Source organism: Stegodyphus dumicola, chromosome 5, assembly GCF_044657685.1.
Source record: "Stegodyphus dumicola isolate Sdum_Otavi_A_Nest chromosome 5, ASM4465768v1".
Taxonomy (NCBI): Eukaryota; Metazoa; Arthropoda; class Arachnida; order Araneae; family Eresidae; genus Stegodyphus; species Stegodyphus dumicola.
In genome coordinates, this window is record NC_140772.1 from 72611758 (window position 1) to 72635405 (window position 23648).

Sequence of the window (23648 nt, forward strand, 5' to 3'; positions counted from 1 at the left end):
TCATAAATATAATAACAAAAGGACATAAGAGAACATTTGTTTCTTGAAAATGTCCATAATTTTACCCAACTGTTATTTCTTTCATAGCTTTGAAGTAACCTATTAAACACATAGTTATCTTGTATTGACCAGACAGCCGTTGGTCTTGCCAATGTCTGAGGGAAGTCACAAAGCTAGAGAATTTAAGTAATATTTTACCAGTACGGAGAACTTCTTACGGCGTTTTCGATGAAAATTGAACGAATTTAGTAGTTCATTACTAACCTAGGAGCCTTTAACTATTTTTTTTATTCGAAAAAAACACACCAGAAATTATCATCAAGATTTTCCATACAGATATATTGTACTACTTTTCATGCCATTACATTTCAAATGAAATTTGATTCATTGTCAGATAGTTAAATGTTTGTTATTTTTTCGCATACGAATGCATTTTCGTGTCTCACATACGCTCATTACATATGATTTAACAAAATTACGAACAAGTTAGAAGTTAAATGAATATTTCCTGAAATACTGTACATTTCATTCCGGAAAGTTTACATGAGTACCTTCATTTCGAAACCCCTAATGTTTCTTTTCCTGAATTCAAAGTAAATTTTGAGTGTAGAATTTTCAGTTTTGACAGAAGTTATTTGTAAGTGGCTGTGATGTGTTCGTGTTTTCATAAACCGTTTTTGTGAAACACCCTATTGGTAACCTTTAGAACAGTTTAAATATTACCATTTTTTACCTTACTGCCACTGCAAATCATTGAATTTTCAAATATTTTCCTTTTTTATCGTTTACAGTGCCTCGTAAAGTCTTGAGAACAAATTTTTACTAAATACTTATATCATTCGATTTAATAATTTTGTTACACGTTTGGAAGATTTAACTTCACTATCACGCTAAACCAGAAGTTAAGAAAAGAAATGTAATTGTTATCTTAGTATTCTATGGGGATAGATTAATTTTCTCTGACATTGACGTATTCGTATGTAGATAATAGAGACTTTTAACCCAGCTCATACAGACTTGGAATATTTTCTCTAAGTCACCACGATGACAGACTTGCATTGTCATAGACGTTTTTCTCGTGAAATAGTTGGTGGTGTATTTAATTATGGCAAAGCACACGAGGGCTATCTGCCTAAGGGGAGGGATGCCTTTCGTGGAGGACTTTCTAAGGGAAACTGGCTCGTATACACGTTACACATGGGGAAAACCACGAAAACGCCCATGCAGCCAGCCCGTTCGCGGGATTCGAACCTCGGACCGAACTACCAGTGTTCAGCGACTTTACCGCTCGGCCGCTGGTGGGCCCCTTTCTCGTGAAATATATTTCTTTCTTAAAAGTTTATATACTAATTTCTTTAGAAACATGTCTAAGAAAATACCTCATCTTCATAAGAAACATCAGATTTGATTTAAATTAATAATAAAATAAGAATCATTAATTTGTAAATATATTTCTCTTTGACTCAAAAGTTTCTTTATCATATTCGAAATGAACAATTAATTGTACATAACTAATATATTGTATTGATGAACCAGAGTTATATTTTACCTTACTGCATTATATTTCAAAGTGAATGTGTTTATTGCATATTTTAATAAAATCTTAAAAGCTTAAATGAGTGTTTCATTACAAAATTTGTACTTTCTAACTTCATTCTACTGAAACGAAAACATTCATAACTTATTACGAAGAAAAAGTTTTACATATTATACTTTTTGATTAATTTTCATACCACAGTATTATCTTTGAAAATTTGTTTCCTAATCCACTGCTAATATATTACAAATTTTCGCTCTTTCAATACACTTCGTACGTGATAAAAAAACTCAGTTTAGAAACTTTTTTCCTTAACGCCTTGTATTGCATTGCTGAACCGGGGCCATGCTTTCATTTTTATTACATATCATGCGAATATTTTAAAAAAAGCATATTTTTTCCTTCTGTTAGCACAATTTTAACCAGCATTTTACTATTACAGAGACTTCTTTAGTAAAATTTCAAGGGTTAAATTGATCGTTTCATTATTAATTTTGAAGATTCTGGATATATCCTATTTAAAAGTTCATAACCGATTAGCAAAATAATTTATATATGTACTTTGTTGTCCTCTTGGTTAATTTTTAAAGCGTTTTTCAACTATAACACTTGATTTCTAGCGAAGTATCGAAATGATTTTTTACTTTCCACTTTTTCCAAAGAATTTCGTAGACACATATGTTCAGTACAGAATATTTTCCTAACTTAAAAATATTATTACCAAAATAGAAAAATATGCAAAATTTTCCTAAAAATTTATATATTTGTTTTTTAAAAACATGTACACGAATATCCACATTTAATTACTTAATGTGTACTTTCCTGTATCAGAACTAAAATTTCGAACGAAAATTTTTTAAATAATGTCTTATTCCATAAAATTTATGTCTTTGTGATGTCATCGTCTTTTCGCAAACGTTTTGAGAGTAGTTTTGAGAGTACATATAAAATGTAAATTTAATAAAAAGAGATATAATGAAGATCAAGTATTCTGCAAAATCTGGATGGTAATTATACAAAATTAGTTATAGAGCAGGTTTTCGTAAAAAGCGGTTCCAACGAAGGAGACATGCCGGCAGTCTTCTGAAGCTCTAAGTGAGCACCTGATCTTTGCTCTTACAAAAGCTAAGTAGAATTGTAAATTCTACGTAAGAGCGAAGATCAAATGACCACTTAAGAGTTTCAGGAGACTGCTGGCATGTCTCCTTCGTTGGAACCGCTTTTTACGAAAACCTGCTCTATAACTAATTTTGTATAATTACCATCCAGATTTTGCAGAATACTTGATCTTCATTATATCTCTTTTTATTAAATTTACATTTTATATACTATGTAATTGAAAAAATAAGCTTCGAATAGGATGAATATTTGCACATTCTACTGAATTGTTTAGATCTGGAGAATGTCTTTTACTTCCAGATTTTTTATCTTATGTCTGCATAACCTGCATTTATTCCATTCGTCTTCCTATTACTGATAGAAAAATTACATTTTGCGTGAGGGATTTGGAATACCGAAGTTCATATGAATGTTGAATAAAGAGAACAAATCCGGCATTCTATCGTAATTGACTAACACTCTGAATAATAAAATTTTAAGAAAACATCAGTTTCATTCACGTGAATAAAATACATTTTCCAAAAACGTCCAAAAAAAAATCTATCACAAGTGTCAACATAAATGATCTACAAATATATTTTTAAGTATTTAAATAACTCATAAGCTGAAGATAAACCAAGAGAAAAAAGTATCCAGAATTTATTGGCATATACCAACAGCAAAGATAAAATAGTTTCCAATAGCAAAGAGAAAACAGTTTCGAAATGTCTAAACGTCTACTCTCAAAACGTTTGCGAAAAGACGATGACATCACAAAGACATAAATTTTATGGAATATGACATTATTTAAAAAATTTTGGTTCGAAATTTTAGTTCTGATACAGGAAAGTACACATTAAGTAATTAAATGTGGATATTCGTGTACATGTTTTTAAAAAACAAATATATAAATTTTTAGGAAAATTTTGCATATTTTTCTATTTTGGTAATAATATTTTTAAGTTAGGAAAATATTCTGTACTGGACATATGTGTCTACGAAATTCTTTGGAAAAAGTGGAAAGTAAATAATCATTTCGATACTTCGCTAGAAATCAAGTGTTATAGTTGAAAAACTCTTTAAAAATTAACCAAGAGGACAACAAAGTACATATATAAATTATTTTGCTAATCGGTTATGAACTTTTAAATAGGATATATCCAGAATCTTCAAAATTAATAATGAAACGATCAATTTAACCCTTGAAATTTTACTAAAGAAGTCTCTGTAATAGTAAAATGCTGGTTAAAATTGTGCTAACAGAAGGAAAAAATATGCTTTTTTTAAAATATTCGCATGATATGTAATAAAAATGAAAGCATGGCCCCGGTTCAGCAATGCAATACAAGGCGTTAAGGAAAAAAGTTTCTAAACTGAGTTTTTTTATCACGTACGAAGTGTATTGAAAGAGCGAAAATTTGTAATATATTAGCAGTGGATTAGGAAACAAATTTTCAAAGATAATACTGTGGTATGAAAATTAATCAAAAAGTATAATATGTAAAACTTTTTCTTCGTAATAAGTTATGAATGTTTTCGTTTCAGTAGAATGAAGTTAGAAAGTACAAATTTTGTAATGAAACACTCATTTAAGCTTTTAAGATTTTATTAAAATATGCAATAAACACATTCACTTTGAAATATAATGCAGTAAGGTAAAATATAACTCTGGTTCATCAATACAATATATTAGTTATGTACAATTAATTGTTCATTTCGAATATGATAAAGAAACTTTTGAGTCAAAGAGAAATATATTTACAAATTAATGATTCTTATTTTATTATTAATTTAAATCAAATCTGATGTTTCTTATGAAGATGAGGTATTTTCTTAGACATGTTTCTAAAGAAATTAGTATATAAACTTTTAAGAAAGAAATATATTTCACGAGAAAGGGGCCCACCAGCGGCCGAGCGGTAAAGTCGCTGAACACTGGTAGTTCGGTCCGAGGTTCGAATCCCGCGAACGGGCTGGCTGCATGGGCGTTTTCGTGGTTTTCCCCATGTGTAACGTGTATACGAGCCAGTTTCCCTTAGAAAGTCCTCCACGAAAGGCATCCCTCCCCTTAGGCAGATAGCCCTCGTGTGCTTTGCCATAATTAAATACACCACCAACTATTTCACGAGAAAAACGTCTATGACAATGCAAGTCTGTCATCGTGGTGACTTAGAGAAAATATTCCAAGTCTGTATGAGCTGGGTTAAAAGTCTCTATTATCTACATACGAATACGTCAATGTCAGAGAAAATTAATCTATCCCCATAGAATACTAAGATAACAATTACATTTCTTTTCTTAACTTCTGGTTTAGCGTGATAGTGAAGTTAAATCTTCCAAACGTGTAACAAAATTATTAAATCGAATGATATAAGTATTTAGTAAAAATTTGTTCTCAAGACTTTACGAGGCACTGTAAACGATAAAAAAGGAAAATATTTGAAAATTCAATGATTTGCAGTGGCAGTAAGGTAAAAAATGGTAATATTTAAACTGTTCTAAAGGTTACCAATAGGGTGTTTCACAAAAACGGTTTATGAAAACACGAACACATCACAGCCACTTACAAATAACTTCTGTCAAAACTGAAAATTCTACACTCAAAATTTACTTTGAATTCAGGAAAAGAAACATTAGGGGTTTCGAAATGAAGGTACTCATGTAAACTTTCCGGAATGAAATGTACAGTATTTCAGGAAATATTCATTTAACTTCTAACTTGTTCGTAATTTTGTTAAATCATATGTAATGAGCGTATGTGAGACACGAAAATGCATTCGTATGCGAAAAAATAACAAACATTTAACTATCTGACAATGAATCAAATTTCATTTGAAATGTAATGGCATGAAAAGTAGTACAATATATCTGTATGGAAAATCTTGATGATAATTTCTGGTGTGTTTTTTTCGAATAAAAAAAATAGTTAAAGGCTCCTAGGTTAGTAATGAACTACTAAATTCGTTCAATTTTCATCGAAAACGCCGTAAGAAGTTCTCCGTACTGGTAAAATATTACTTAAATTCTCTAGCTTTGTGACTTCCCTCAGACATTGGCAAGACCAACGGCTGTCTGGTCAATACAAGATAACTATGTGTTTAATAGGTTACTTCAAAGCTATGAAAGAAATAACAGTTGGGTAAAATTATGGACATTTTCAAGAAACAAATGTTCTCTTATGTCCTTTTGTTATTATATTTATGAACAAAATGCAAAAATTTAGTAAATACATAGATAAATCTCAGGAAAAAATGGTAAATTAACATGAAATGTTTACTTAAAGTCTATGTAAAGTTGGTGATCGTAATACATTTGAAAAATAGTTCATATACAGTGCATTAAAATTTTGCACCCCATCTATGAATTCATGAAATTCAGCCCAAAAAGTCATTTATCACGTTCGCTTGCTTGCAGTATATTCTCTTGTCGTTTTAATCTTTTTGCTTTTGAGTTGTAGTATTTCTGAATTTGAAGCTTTAAAACACAAAATCACTCTGATTTATCAACTTAGGTCTGAATGTAAAGTACAGTCAACCAAAATGGAAGATTTTAGCATAAGTAAATGTACTACAGACAAAATAAAATTAAAAATTCATCATTATTTTTCATGCTCTGTTCATGAAACTAGTCCTGACTTAAACCATTCGGAACATTTTCAGAAAAAATATTCGTTTCTTGTTCATGTTTTTGCATACTCAGATACTAATTTTGTTTGAAATATGGGATATTCTTATTTCCTTTTATATTTCACTGTTAAAGTCTGGCTTGGGAAAATTGTTTTCCTTGGAAATGGCATACTTGTCCTATATGTCTGTGACTGTTCTAATAAATTACAGTACTAACAAGTGTGAATAAAATCCCTAGTTATACAGGAATTATCTTGAATGTTTCCTTAATCTGAAATGCAAAATGTAACCCATGTGCAAAAATAGAGCAAGTTTATCTTAAAAAAGTTCTCCACGAATACATCTTTTTCTCGGTCCTTACATGCTTTTGTGTATTTTTCACTCAAGTTCATTGTGTACCTTTCTTTCATATAATTTGTGAAGTATTCCTCTTTGAATACTAACATTTGAATTTGTTTAACTGATTTTAAAGTACATGTATATTTTGGTCAATGCGTGGGGAAATGAGGAACTGTGGCCCTGAGTGTTCTAAGCATTCCATACTGCATTTTTCTTAAGAGTACAGCTCAGTTAAAAGAGAAATGTGTTTCGTACTTTGTGAAAATTTTATTTACTTATTATGTGTCATGCTCATGATAAATAAAGATGTTATGCATGTGCGCAGGACTGCGTGGCTCCAATGTTTAATTAAAATAATGCTTTTCAAAAAAGTGTGGTCTTTCTTATATTAGAAATGCGTTAAAATTTTTAAAGTTGGTGACTATAGTAGATCATTATATGGACTTTCTGTCATTATTACCTATTTTGTATAATTATTTGTGTGTAATTTTATTTATTATCTATGAGAAGTTAAATGTCAGTCAAAAAAAAAAAGCTGTAAAAGTTCATTAGTAAGCAATGTTAGTTTGAAATTTCTATCTTAAAATTATTTGTGTTAGGTCTTTTATGTTAATTACTATGTTAGATCATTATTTGGAACTCTACTCAGTATTTCGTGTAATGTATCATAACTATGTAGGAGTCATTTGTCAGGTATGATAAATTAAATTTCGTTCTCAAAAGGCTGTAAGAGTTCAGTGCTAAATAAATTATTGACAATGGGAAATATGAGTATTTTTCAGTTAAGTTACAATGAATACGTTAAAAATATTCCAAGTTAACAAATTTTTATATTCCAAATTGGGAAAAAGGCGATAAAGTTTCATTTCCATGGCTGAATATTAATTCCATGTGTATTATAGACTTTAAGTTCTCCTTCACAAAATGTGATTATAATTCAAATTTAAAATAATTCATTACAATGTGGATATTCTTCTCTGTAGTTAAAATATAATTCAATCTTCTGTACCTTGTTAAGAGAGTTAGGCTGTGATAAGTTCAAATAGAGTAGTGTTTATAAAGTTCTGCGGTAAATGGTGGAATCATATTAAAAATCCGAGTGACGTTTTCACATGAAGGAAAAATCAAGGTTCAGTGTATGTTTGGTGATTTAAGTAGGATGTGTGCAAGAAAATACAAGATATTTTCGTAAAATATTTCAAAGAGTTAGCAAAATTTGTGTTAGTAGTATAAATGAATCTTACTGAATGAAAGGGAGTGTTCTGAATATAGTATATGTATAAATATCTGTAGAGTAAAATAAGAAAAAATGAAGTACTATTGGTATGTATCTAAACTTAACTGGGTAGAAATGCTCCTTGCATTGGTTTGAGTGGGCTGAGTTTGAGTACCATGAAAATTTATTGCTCCTTGTAAGATTTGTTTTAAAGTTAGTAAGTCTTACAATAAAGAAACATGTGTAAGTCTGTATTTATTGTGGGAAAAAGGAATCAGAAATACAGCATGAATATGTTTTATAAGTTAAATATAAGGGTAAATGTGTAAATGGAAAGTGTAAAAATTACATTTGTCAGACATAGTTTGGTGAATCCTTTGAATAAAAGTAAGACGTGTAAAAGGGAATCAACAAAGTTTTGTATAGTTGGCCAAAAAAGTTAATACAGGCATTAATAGTTAGTACAATGCATTAGAAGGAAAAGTTCTGAGTATCTCCAACTTAGTAGTAAAAAAAGTAAGAAATGTAGTATTCCAATTAAACTATATAGAAAGAGCATTGTGTATATTGGCTTAATGTTACAGAAAATATTATCTAGTGAAGTTATATGCATGTAAATTCCAGCTTAAAATTTCAAAGACACAGAAATGTAGGTAAGTTTACTTTTGGAGAAATGGAAATGTAACATCGTATTGTATTTAAAACAAGGGAAAAAAGTTAAGGGTAAAATAAAAATGTAACAAAAAAACATTTGTGTAAACAAAAAACTCAAAAAAAAATTAAAATTATGAAACTAAATATTACTTTTGTAAAAAAAATTAAGTTAAAAATGTAGTAACAACTTTTTTTAAAATAAAAAGCGGAAAGGAAAATTAAATTTGGAAAAATAAATATTTCTTTTGTAAAACCAAAAAAAAGTTTAAACAAAAAATTAAAATAAAGTAAAGTAAAAATACGAAAAGGAATAAATTTTGGGAAAAAAAAAAACTTTTGCAAAATAAAAAGGTGAAAATGAAAAATTCAATTCGTAAATAAAAATATTACTTTTGTAAAACGAAAAAGAAAGTTAAACAAAAAATTAAAATAAAGTAAAAATACAAAAAGGAAAAAATTTTGGAAAAAAAAAAAAAAAAAAACTTTTGCAAAATAAAAAAGTGAAAAGGAAAAATTCAATTCGTAAAAATAAATATTACTTTTGTAAAACCAAAAAGAAAATTAAATATAAAAAAAAATAAATAAACTTTGCAAGATAAAAAGTAAAAAGAAAATTTAAATTCACTTTTGTTGAAGTTAAAAATAAAATTTATGTTTGGGAAAGGGAAAAAAATAAAATAAAAATTAATAAATTAACTAATAACTTAAAAAGTAAGAATGAGATGAAAATTGAAAACAATTAAAAATATCTTAATAATAAAAAAAATTAAACCGTGGGAAAATCTTACATTTAAAACAGCAATGAATAAAGTAATGATTAAGAAGCCAAAAGAAATCCTAGCCGTCGTGTAAAAACAAATGTGTGACGCGGTTTTCATGTCAAAGCGCATGCGCAGACTTTCAGCCTTATGTCATCAATGGTGCAAAAACTGAAAGGGACAAAGAGAGTTTCAAATAACAAGTCTGATAAGAGGACAGGGTAGCCGAGCGGTAAAGCGCTAGACTCCCATCCCAGAGATAGCGAGTTCGAATCCCAGCGGTGGAGTTACTTTTAAAATTCAGGGAAAATAATATTCATTTCCACAAAAAATCATTAAAGGTAATTAATTAAATAATGACGTACTAAATAATTAAGATACTTATTAAAAAGAGTAAATAAAAAATTAATGACATACAAAATAGTATTAAAAATTAATCAAATAACAAAATAATATTAATCACATGTCAAATAATTAAAAATAATTAATTAAAAGTGATGTCATTCCAAACACGTAGTTCAAGAGTTCGTTGCCACAAAACCTAAAAAATAGTGTCGATGCCACAAAAAATAAAAACTTTGAGACATAAAATCGTTGCCACAGAATCAAAACGAAACTTTGAGGATGTCATTCCGTCTACGTCATTCCTTCCATCTACGTCATTTCCGGTTGTCACGGGATTCAAGATGGCGGCGACCACGCCCCTTTTCTGTGACGTCACTTCCGTAGCACGGTTACCTCCGGTTACTACTGACGTGTTTAGCACTTCTAGTCTGCTACAGTTATGTATTAAGAAATTTGTCATTCAAGAATAAATGATGTCTAACTATCAAGCTGGTCGTGCTTCTAAAACTACATCTGATCATCCATTACGTCATAATGTCCTTCCATCTACGCAGCAGTTTATTCGGCCATGACTAACGCGAATTGTTTTCATCGTCCGCCCAAAGTACAGTTAATACATATATATTTATAATTACAAAAAGTAAAAGCGTTATGTATGATCTTTAAACTCATTCTGTTTTAAATAGCGAGAATAAGTTCAAAACTGATTGAATAAGTTTATGATTTTGATTATGAAATATCTACATATTTTTTCATTTGAGGCAAAGAAGTAAATTCACGCCCCGATGCGTAATAAAAGCTGGAAGGGTAAAAATAAATAAATAAATAAAAATTATATACATTCATGTTACATCATGTATTTCCTATTCATATTTCAAATCATAGTACCATGACTCTTAAATCATAGCTTCATATATACAGAAAAATAATACATATTAATAATTTACGGTTTTTAAATGAAAAAATTTAAAAAGTACCTTACTACATTAAAAATGTTTTTAACACTGCCTTCAAGTTCGTATATGATTGAACTAAACTATAATCATAAAATATTTTTATAAGCTTTTAAAAAATGTTGCTTTAATACCTGAATTATTGAAATAACTTACTTTTAGACAATCTATGTTTCTGAATGAATTTATGCGGTATTTATTTCATTCCTAAAGTTGAGATATAAATTATATGGTTACTGTCTTTAAATTATCTAAATCTAGTGACATTAATTTTTCGCATCATTATTTCAATTGTGAGATTAAAATATGTAATACTTTAAAGTGCTTTTAGTATCCAAAACATGTTTATGAAGAATTGGGTTTTTTTAATCTATTTATTCTTGACTATGTATATTGACTATCTATACTTTGTTAATTTTCTTCTGCAACTCTGTTGATATATTTATTTCTAGAACTAAGTTTTTAGATTTCTATAGATAGACTTTCTATAGATAAACTAGAAAACCCGGTGGTCATACGAAATGACCGCTGTTCTAGATATTATAAATTGTAGTTAAAATGATTTTGCAAAGGTGTCCGCTAATTTAAACTGAATTATCCAGGGCAGGCGGCGAGGACGTCCCTTTGCTTACTGCCCCACGGGGTTTCCCCCTTCTAGTTCCTTAATTGCTTTAAGAAGAGTGGAATAAAGGAAAACACTGGCGGTACATTTTTTAAGAGCCCACCGCTAGCTCAATCAATAAAGGTGATTTAAATAATGAAATGATAATTCATGTCAAAGATCTCTTTGTACACATTTCTTGTGTAGATTTCTCCATCATTTTTAAGCTCGCCTTGCAGAGGACCATCAATTATTTTTAATTTGACGTCCGTTCTTTCACGAACTCTTGAACAGGCAACATAAAGTTGACTGTGTTCAAATGCAGGCTCAGGTAAAAAAATGCCAACACGCTTAAGCGTTTGGCAGTGAGACTTATGGATGGTCATAGCAAAGGCAAGCTTTACAGGAAATTGTCTACGTCTCAATTGAAACGGCAACCCTGTGCGTAGCAACTTCACCCATTGGCTAGTACAGTTACGCAAGCAACCTATAAACTATCGGCGACGAACAGACACTTTAGCCGCATATAATAAAGATATTTATTTATTTCATTTTATTTGTTTTTTCAACGTTGCCGGGTTTTGCCGGTTGCATATTTCCGAATACTATTATATATACACGTTAAATTTATTTATTAAATGTTAATGCACGTGCTCTTGTATTTTTAATTTTTCCGGCTTAGCTTTCTCATAATATTCGTCACGCGCTGCACTGCACGGGGAATAAAACAATTTACAGTTACGCAAGCAACCAATAAACTATCGGCGACAGATGTTAAATTTATTTATTAAATGTTAAATGCACGTGCTCTTGTATTTTTAATTTTTCCGGCTTATCTTTCTCAGATTCGTCACGCACTGCACGGGGGATAAAACAATTTGCAGTTATGCAAGCAACCAATAAACTATTGGCGACAAACACTTAAGCCGCTTATATATAGATAGATTAGCCTGTTTTTCGAAAAGTGTATAAATTTGGTGGTATTTCTTGGTAGCAAAGCCGTACAACATATTTCGTAACACATTTCTCTTAGCTGGGTATTTTAGGATTACTTGAAAAGAAATATATGAATCCTGGCTGTTAATTGACCATCTTGAGTAGATATTTTTTTAGGAATCATAAGGAAAGCGTCGACATCAGATTTGACAAAAAATCATCAATAGCTTGGAAGTTAATCCCATAAAGAGCAGAACTGCTGTCATTTAAATGCTTTTGATAGCACAAAAGACATTGTTTGTGAGATAATGAAAATAAAAGGCAGCTTAAAAAAAAATCAAACTCTGAATGCGAAGTAGTCTTTGATGTTAATTAAGATGAAGAAATAACGATGATTCAAATGAATCAAATTTTAGTCCTGATTGATAAGGAAGTGCGGAATAACGTATTTATTGATAAACAGCTGCTGTTGTTGCTAGTAAATCGATTTCTGTTGTAATAAAAATGTTGCCAAATGTCTAGGGTTCTGTTTAGTGGTACTAACAAATATTTTAATTTTTTAACCTTTCATGAATTCTTTTATTTTCTATCGCATTTCCTCGCCAGGATGCAAATTAAGTAAGTGAACGAGAGTATTTAAACGGTTGAAACGAAAAGGTTAGAGACATCGTGATTTCGCTACTGAAGCGACCATTTGCTATTTTGTCCTCCAGCAGTTACTATTGTAGCGGCTACGCATTCTGGACATCTAATTAGTATATCGCCGGTGTAGGTTTCTGAGTCAACCTGTTATGTTTAAACTTGAATAGTGTAATCTAGCACTACTCTTATCTTTAATTTATTGTTAAACTAGCAGCTACGCGGCCAGCCTTCGTCTGGCTTTTAAATGTACCGGAAGCATATTTCACAAGTGCACATCAGCGTAGCCACTGAGGGAGGGGTTTCGAAAATGAACCAGTGAGCTACTATTGCTCTTGTGACGCTAAATCTTCGTGCGTGTGAGCGTATGTTGTTTACGTTTCAATTTGCATTTGTTTCGAAGTTATAAATATATGGTGTAATAGTAGAAAATCTCGTAGTGCTTTCCTTTTCTGAGTTTGATTAATCGCTGACATTTCACTTTCGTGATTTTTACTACGCATTAATATTAGGATTGATGTTCACGGCATATTATGTGGATTAAGAGAATTCAAGTGTATATTTTCTTAATTCAGCTGAGAATGACGGAAAGTGTTACAAAGAATCTAGTATTTTCTTATTTCAGTTCTTGCATTCTTTTGATCTTAAAGTGTAAGATTCAGAATACATATGATCTGATTATATTCATTGCTAACATTAAAAATTATATGTGAATAAATTGAATATACTTGTTGTGAATACGATAAATTCACTCTGTTTGGTAAGTTTTTCTTGTGTAGACAGTACATTTAAGAGTGAGCAGTTATTAAATGCGTAACACATTAAATGTATACGAATGCAAATTAGTAATGTTCATTTTGAATAAAATTCTGCATCGGTTATTATTATAGAACATCTTTTTCATATAGACTGCAATAAAAAGTGCTGACTTCTATGTACATGTATAATTGGTGTAAATATTTTTCGGATACGCGTAGTTTTATGTAAAGATTGCATTTAAGCTCAGATGTTTATCACATATTTCTTTCTTCATCTTATTTACCACTTATTAAGTAGTATTTCACATCGATATTTTTGTGAAGTATCCAACATGTGTTTGTACTTATTTCAACCAGGTAATGAAATCTTCATAATTTCCTATAATTGATTTAACTTCGCAATGAAGAGTTTCAGAAGCAGTCGACGATGCTTTAATTATTTTGTGCAGAAAATTGCGTGGCAGTCATTTTCAACCATCTTGCTTAAATCTTAAAGCAGGCGAAAGGTCATGTGACATGACAGAAATATTACTGGATGCTCATTGGTCCATCCTAAAAGCCACTCCCTCGGTGGCTACACAGATGTGCACTTGTGAAATATGCGTACCGGAAAATTGCCTAAAGGGAACACCAAACATTAGATTTTAAAACTGCACAAAATTTTACCCTACAGAACAACTTTATATATATATATATATAAAAGAAAGATAAGAATTTCAATAAAAATATATTAAATATGAAAAATTACAATGAAATAAGCAATATCCCTTAATACAAATATTAAATATCCTAATAAATAAATTAAATAACTTCCCGTTGCCTTCTCTCAACAAACGTCCAGTATCCAAGAGAAACATTAAATTTAAAAACTGCACAGAATTATCGCCCTCATTTTTTCAAATGGCAACAGTGCTGATTTTCAACAGTCAGCAGTCCAGTATACAAAGCATTGAATGAAGTTGCCAAAACCATATTTCTAAAAGAATGAAACTATTAAAAATGCTGCGATTTCATCAAGAAAGATAAAATAAAAAGAAAAAAAAATCTGATTCGAATTTTGAAGAAATTGCTTCGAGGTGCACTGGCTCTTGTCTAGATATACCTAGTATGTACCAAATTTCGTAGCACTGGTCTATTAGCTTACGCGCAGCACGAACTAAAGGCACACAGACTCTTTATTATATGTAGAGATTATCTTTAAGTTCGCATCGCAAGTAGTCGGTACTGTTGTACACACGTAAGTCCGTGCCTTTCTGTTAAAGAGTTATGATTAATGAAAGTGTCTTTTACATAATTTCCCTCTTCTTCACGCTTGTGCGAGAATTCGCAAGGTTCGACATCCAAGTAGATCTAGTCACACTGTATGATAGCCAAGAAGAGTAGATCTTATAGATGTGTACTAATATTTATTTCATTCCCTTGAATTAACAACTTCTGTCGATGGTACTGAAATTAAAGGTTGCATCTTCCAGTCCATTATGTTTTAGAATCGAGGAAATATAGAAAAAATTTCATATTTATTTTTGACTTAATATGAATTTAAAAAGTTTCCCGTATTTTAATATTCCAAGTCTAGCAAAATAATTTAAAATTTTTATTTTAATAGAAATAACAACATTATATTTTTTTCTTTATGTAGGACTGAATAAATTATAACTAAGGATCAGGATGATTTATCATAATGATGACATAAGGAAGGATAATAATTATGAAAAGGATCATAAGGATGAAGATCATCATCATAAGCGTTTCATTATTTATGAAAAATCTCAGAAAAGTTCATTATTCGCATATATAGGCTATAATTATATTTTTAATTTATATGAATTCGGTGGTAGATATTTTGTAACAAAATACTATGTATCGCATTGCCCTGAATGCAAGACAAAGTTTTCGATCTTCAAAAGCTATTCTGTGAACCGCACAGTTATATGCGCAGTCTTGTCACCTTTTACGCGCAGTTCAAAAATATACTTTTGATCTTTTTATTAACATCGAATATGATATATCAGACTTCAATTTAACCTTTGAAAGCTGGTATAAACTTGTATATTTCATTGTAAAGCATGTGATCTGAAGCTGAAATTGACAATGAGAATAACATTTTTAGTAATGAGAAATGTTTGCTGCAACATATTTACATAGAAAAAGGAAAATCGAAGGTCATGGTTTGTGGATTCGCAGTACTTCTTGTTTATAGATATCAAAATATGTGGAATGTTTTCCTTTTCCTACAGGGCACGATTTTCTTTGAGAAAACGTATTCCTTTTAAAAAATATTTCCTTTTAGAGATTGTATTAGACAATTTTAGAGATTGTATTAGACAATTGTTAAAAAGTGTTTACGTTCGATTATGAATTAGAAATTTTTAAAGCGAGACGACTTATTAATAAAGCAATAGGAGAGGAACAAATTAAAAGCAGCCTAGAGCATCAAAAGACAACACTTAAAAAATTTTTATAATGATACAATAATAAACGCATTAAATTTTTAGTTTGGGTAAAAATACTTTATTATAGCAGAAGAAGCCTTCTTAATACATATAACTAATCACAATTCTAGCAATTTCTTGAAGCATATTACTTGATAGTCATCAGATATATTAATATTTCAATATATGTTAACACTTATGCATTCATTGATTGATCTTATCTACTAAGAAACTTGTGTAATTAACTTATTAAAATGTTTCAGATATATCAACTGGGAGCTACGTGACATCTCTTAGTCATGTAAATCGAAAATATTCGCTTTGAAGTATAGTCGAAAGCTCAAAATTCAGACTGCAAAAGATCAATCAGTCGATTGAAATATTCATTGATTTTTCATCTTAATCAGTTAAATTTTTGTGAAACATTTGAAGAAATCAACTTTTTGTAAGCATATCTAGGCGAAGAAATTCTTAGTAAGAGAAAACTTCATATCCGTAAAAATATTTGCGAACACCTTTTATTTTGGAACTGGAAAATCAGACTTCTTAGAGGAAAAAACTTCTTATGCTTTTTAATAAGGTTTGGAAGATTAAAAAATGTAAGATCGTTTTGTATGTGAAGCTGTCTTACATTCAGGCCAATACGGTGTTTATTCTTTGCTTTTTAATAAGAGTGCTTTTTTAATAACAGAATATTTGTAAAGGTGTTTTAGTATTAGTGTAAAAGTGACCCAAAATAACTGGAGTTGTAAAATGAATTAAATTTATGCATTTTTTATGTATTTTGAGGTTATAATGCCTTAATTATATTTTCAGTATAGCTCGTAACTTTTCTTTATTTTCGTATTATCCTTGCTAAGTTACTTTGTAAATTTTAGTTCAAAGAATGTAAAGTTAATTTATATCATCTGACATTTAAGTGGTAAAACTGACATCGAACTTAAGAAACATAGAAAGGAAAGGAACTTGTCTTTGCTTTATTGCGTTCATGGAATAATACCGCATTAATTCGTGAACGCAATAATATAAAGTTATTGATTTCCTATTATTGCATTTATGGAAAAACTTCCATCCGTGTAAAATTCTGTAGTATCTTCATCCCTTTCCAAAACTAATTGTTATTTAATAATTATTTAATAATAAAAGTTGAATGTCTGTTCTATAAATTTTATTTCTTAAAACTATCCTTCTAGTCATGCATAGTAAGGTTCATTTTATAGCTTTTCTAGTTACTATTTCTTGTATGTTTTTTAATATATTGTTCTGCAATCAAACTCTAAATACTAACTGCTATAGGCAATTTACGTTGTATATATTTTTCTTGATTTCAAATGCTTGCTAAGGTAACTACATAAAAGTAATGAATTCATCAAGTCCACGCTGACTTAAAAAAAATGAGCGTAGTTAAGTTATAACAAATTATCGCAAGTTTCAATAAATATCAGATAAAACTACTTAATTTGCACAATAAATTTTATTTAAATTCTAAACAAATATTGCACTGATTAATTATAAACTATTTTTATTATTATTTTAACATTAAGTTTGCCTTTTATCTTTTCACATACATGAAATTCATTTCTGTACTATTTACCAATGCACTCGATATTTTTCTCGCATTGAGCAAGGAGAACACTTCTTCTCCTCGGATAACCCTTTGATTTTAATTTTTTTTTAAACAAAAAGCTTTTTTATAACACTGTTCTGACATTTACTTGATGACTGGAGATAACTTAAATGTTATTCATGTGCATACATTTAATTTGTCTTTAAAATGTCGTAAATTTATTTATTTTCTATTTTGTGTGTGTAATGTTATTATTTATTATGATTTTTTATTTCTTGTAAAGACACCATATTATTTATTGAAAAATGTAATAAATGTATATTGAGAAATGTAATGTACTACTTGTGAGATTTATTTACATTCAGTTACTTGCAATTTAAAACGTGTAAATATATATACTATATTATTTATTGAGAAATATATTGTACTTCTTGTGAGATTTGCTTTCAATGACTTTCAATGATTTCTTTACATTTTGGTTGTGATATCCTTTTCGATTTTTAAATATTATTCTTATTTATTGACAAGGGCATGATGTGACACATGAGGTAAACTTTTATTAAGTCATGTAAACCCCTTTATTTTTATGTGTGATATTTAATTCGATTTTTAATCGAAATGAAATGGAATTTTATTTTTCTAGATTTAAAATTGTGTGCTTTAGAATAAAAATTATTTATAATAAAACAAAGTGAAATAAAACAGCTGCAGCTGCAATACAAAATTGAAATGATGCATTTTTATGTTTCTGTGATTATGATATGCTGCCATTTTTAAACGTTAAACTTTTTCTTGAATTCTATGATTATAATGTATCGATATATATATATATATATATATATATATATTTTTTTTTTTTTTTTTTTTTTTTTTTTTTTTTTTTACTGTAGCGCATATTTTTTCATATTATTCTTATTATACTGTGCGTTAAATTTTCATTAAAACAATGTGGAAGTAATTTGTGTTACTTTATATTGAAATGGTAATAATTTACAAAGTTTAAGCATGTAAAGAAATTGTACTTGACTCGTCTGTCCTTATTCCTCTTACATTGTTGCATTCTTGGAAAACTTCAAAACAAACCTCCCGTCCATGTTAAATTATATAGAATTTGTGTTCCTATCTACAACTAATATTAGTTTTTAGAATTAGTCTCTATTCAGTGTATTTAGTTTTATTTATTAAAACTGTAATATTTGTTACTTAACCAAGGTCCCACTATTCATGTTAACCAATAATTATTTTGAAGTCTTCTATTAATATTATTTATTTATTTTTACTATGCAATTCTCACTTTCAAACTCTACGTATTAACTCCAGCATGCAGCTTATTATACAGTCAAAAGTCTTTAATCCGGACTCGTCAGGCGATTCCGGATTAAAGGTCATCAATTTAAATCTGGTAAGATGGCATGCAGAAATTATAAAATTAAAAATATGAAATCGTAATTTATGAAATAAAGAGCAATTATGATCTAAAGGGAATCAAAACTTACAAAAAAAAGCATAATATTTATTTGTTTATTAAACATTTCTTTGAACGCGCGCATGCGTAAAGCATACATTACGCATAGCCGAAATTCGAAAATTGCAACCAGAAAACTATTTGATGTGTATTCGTGATATTTATAATGACGAGGAATTTGATTTAAATCATATCAAAGACGGAGTACATCGAGATGAAGTACTACATTTAGTAAGGAATTATAAGCCTAATAAAATAGAAACATTTGCCCTGAAGATAAAGATATTGCTGACAGATCAACTTCCAGTTCATTGCGCGCCACGACGTCCCCCCCCCCCACAGAGCGGCGTGAAATTGATAAACATTTCAGAATGGTTAGAGAAACAAAGGATATGCCTTTATCTATTTTTTGCAGAAATTCCACTTTTTGTTTGATAGAGATCGAAACATGCTTTCGCTTTGTAGATCCTTTGGCAGCTCCAGAATCGGAAATTCCTTTTGACATAATCGAAAGTTCAAGCTTACTTTTATAAAATTGCTCTAACAGTCTGCAAAATATAATAAGCCAAATCCAATTCGAAGATTAAGGAACAACGCAATCTGCAACATTAACTGAAATAGATAATTAGATAGTTTTAGCTTAGCATATACTGTCCGTTATACATTAAACGCGCATGCGTAAACGTATTATGCGCATGCGTAAACGCATTATGCTTTTACGCATGCGCAGAAAGTTTGTAGCTTTGAGGTCCGGATTATAGATCATTCCGGATTATGGACGTCCGGATTAAAGACTTTTGACTGTGCATATTTTTTAATGTAACTTCTTACCAAGCTAAACATCTGATAAATAACAATGCCATCTACATAATGTTCATTTTAAAAGTTCAAAATAAAAACAATTGTAAAGTAGTTAAGCTATCAATATTCTATCCTCATTTTACAATACTATTTAACGAAACTGCTAAGCCGTAATAAATATTTTTCGTAACATTTTAATGTAAAACAAATACTAAATTTATATATTATAATTTATTATTGTTAACATTTATTTTACCAAATATTGATAAATTTTTTATTAACGAATGTTATTCAATAAATCTTCCATTTTGATGCACTATGCTAGGACATATTTATTCGTAAACTTTACGTTTCTTAAAGCATGCTATAAATGTACATTTTTGTGCCTACACCTCTGACATATATTTCAGTTCAAGAGCTGTAATTTAAAAAAAGAATGCATGATTTGTTCATATACAGTCAAAAGTCGTTAATCCGGACTCGTCGGGACTTCGGCGATTCCGGATTATCGATTTTTCCGGATTATAGATCATCAGTTTAAATCTCAAAAGATGGCATGCAGGAATTCTAAAATTAAAAATATGAAACCTTAATTTATGAAATAAAGAACAATTATAATCTAAAGGGTATCAAAATTTACAAAAAAAAAAAAAAAAAAAAAGCTTTATATTTATTTGTTTACTTTATTAAACATTTCTTTCAATGTAAGTTGTTTTAAGTTGCTTCGTTTTATGTGATAATACTTTCTCTTTAATTCTATAAACAGACACAATTTCTTGTTCAGTTACAAAGTTCCGCTGTTCAAGTCCCGTTAATTGTTGTGTCGAGAATACCGACTAACTTGTCAATCGAAATTTTTTCGTTTTCACTAACCTCCATGTCACATTCTTCATGTCTTTATCCATTTTTTGCAGCAATTTCACTTTTTGTTTGATGGACATCGAAACATACTTTCGTTTTGTACGATCCTTTGGGAGCTCCAGAATCGGAAATTCTATTTGACATAATCGAAAGTTCAAGTTTACTTTTATAAAATTGCTCTTACAGTCTGCAAAAAATAATAATCCGGATCCAATTCGAAGATTAAGGAACAACGCAATCATCAACATTAACTGAAATAGATAATTAGATAATTTTAGATTATGCCGTCCGTTATACATAAAACGTGCACGCAAAAACGTATTCTGTGCTTGCGCACACGCATATGCACAGTGGTAAAAGGTCTTACGCGCACGCGTAAACGCCTATGCGCATGTGTCAACGCGGCGCATGCGCAGAAAGTTTTTAGCTTTGAGGTCCGGATTATAGATCATTCTGGATTATGGGTGTCCAAATTAACGACTTTTGACTGTAATATAGTACATATTTCATGTGACTATTGCTTCAATTATATCAGAAGGTTGCAAATTATCGCGTGTGTTTTAAATAAAATAGTATATACTCTAATTTGCGTTAAATGTATTAATATAAGGGCTCAATAAATTTCAAGACTTACCCCTTCAATGATTTTCTTGATGCTGGATTACATTCCAAAAATCTGCTAGGAAAAAAACTGATGTCTTCTTTCGTGAATCTGTCATAACGTAGAAATAATCATAGACATGACTTAGCTTTTCTTAGTTTATATTAATATAATATTATTTACATTTTTTTTGTTTTAAAAGGATAATCATTTAAAAAATAATATTCTATTACAGCCGATTCAAAAACTCCCCAAAATCGAGTTCAAGTTAAAGTTCTACATAAAAAATGCTAGTTCTATATAATTTATCAAGAAATGTGTTGTATCACTTGTGGGGTTTATTTTCGTTTAGTTGCATGCGATCATTTACAGTTTGCTTGTGATATCTTTGTTGCTTTAAAAGTATTCTCACTATTTATTTACAGTGCATGATGATGTGATATAAAAATGAATTTGTATTGTGTTAAATATTGGTGTCATTTTTTATGAATAATATTTAATTCAGTTTCAAATCAAAATGGAAGGAATTCTTAATTTTTCATGTTTAAAATTTTGTATTCTGGAACAAAAATTATTTTTAACAAAGCATTATTTTTAATGTTGTGTTTCTTAAACTGTTATAATAGCATGTTTCATCACATACTCAGCTAATGTGAATTAGACAAACAGCAAATTACAAAATGGAAAAGTAAGAGGAATTTTACAAAACTGGGAGTATTGCAGAGTTATTATCCGAATTAATAGCGACGGATGAAACCTTGAATAACTGAAAACGCCGTTAAATTAAAGGCTGCAAATATTTCTGTTAAAATTCAATGCTGTAAAACTGTTTAAATGATACAGTGTCACCCTTAAGCTTCTTTAAGCTTGAGTTTATGTTATATAAAAATACTATCATACTAATTTTTGTAGTATATGATTTATCATATATGTGCGGCATGAAAAATGTATCCAGTGTTGAAATTTATGAACGTTATTTAAAATTTACATTATATGAGTACATTATATTGGTTTGAACTTTCTTCAAAACATACTTAAAATTTCTTAGTTTATAACACTGCTTCTGTCCTGCAATATTATACATTCACCTCAGTATCACATTTTATGCAGTTAAAGATTTTTTTCTGATATTCAGTATGCATATGCACTGTTTCAGTGGAATTCAGGTGGAATTATACAAAGTGATAGGCCAGGGATTTTATGGTCACAATATCCGCAAAAAAATGTTTGAATTATTAAATATAGTATATATATGAAAGAGAACAAATTTGAATTTGAAGCTAAACAATAGTGGTAAGCTCTCTAATATAAATAAAGCTAACCTCATGATGCACATATCAAGAAAATAATCTCGAAAATAATTGAATAAATAAAATTATCAACCCTTTTGATCTTTTACAAGAAGCAACCAGAAGAATTAGCATCAGAACCGCGTTTTTGAATTACATCTGTTTGAATTGCTAAAATATTATCCCTTAAAAAATTTTATAGGTGATGATAGAGTTCTATGGATTTTCCAGGAATTTCTGTAGAGGTCTACCAGCTTCTATAAAAGTGTTTTCGTAAGGGATGAACTGAAAAATAAAATTGTAAATAAACGATTTCAATTTATAGAGGTCTATCAGTTTTTTTTTTTTTTTTTTTTTTTTTTTTTTTTTTTAAATTTTACAGTTACTTTCAGGACTAATTTTTTAGTGCATATGTTATGATGTTAACTTCCTTTGGATTATAAAGGAATTTCTGAATTATATACTAAAAATGAAATTTGAAGGTAATTTCATCACAAAGACTATGGAAGTTTCATTAATTGTGGCTCGAATAATCTGGATTCTACTCTATTTGTACGGATTTTTTGCAGCTTCCTTTTTATTTAACATTGCATTAATTTCATAAAATAAAAGTTAGTAACTTGATACTATGATACCTCCTAGAAATTGGCTTCTAAAACTTTTCCTGCGTTTAGAATAATTCCTGCTTGACAACCTACTGTAGGATTATACATCTAAATACATTTACTGAAATATTGTTGTTTATTTAGTGTCTTTATAAATTGTAATAAAGATTGACATTTTATGTTTTTAATATGTTTAATATATTTGTGTCTTTTTATTTTATTGAAGAAATATTGTATTTTTGTATAAGTTTTCATAATTTATGACTTATATTATAGAGCATATTTTAATGACAGATTTATTAGCCTGTTTTGCAGGCTGTCGCTATAACTTGAATAAAGGTAACTAATTTTGAAGCTGAAGTTTTTTTGCCTTCTTTTTTTGTGCGTGTGTATGTTTGTATTAATGTTAGTTTAATGTAATCAAATAATTCTTATCACATTTTGTTACGAAAATGTAAACGCAGTACATTATTAGTTAAAAAGAGCATAAATTTTTTCCTGAAAGCAAATTTGAGCATTTAATTTTGACGTTATGATTAAAGTATAAAATTAAAGATCTTGTCCAAT

General features: G+C 29.4%; 1 protein-coding gene across 1 annotated transcript in view; it reads left to right on the plus strand.

Moving 5' to 3' along the window:
* LOC118196967 (cellular tumor antigen p53-like) overlaps nt 1-23441 on the plus strand; it is a 63362-nt gene extending 39921 nt beyond the window's left edge. Inside the window, exon 10 of the mRNA XM_085816762.1 lies at nt 15100-23441. The gene's annotated coding sequence lies outside the window, so the exon portion shown is untranslated. The remainder of the gene's footprint in view (nt 1-15099) is intronic.
* Nucleotides 23442-23648: the final 207 nt, after the last annotated feature.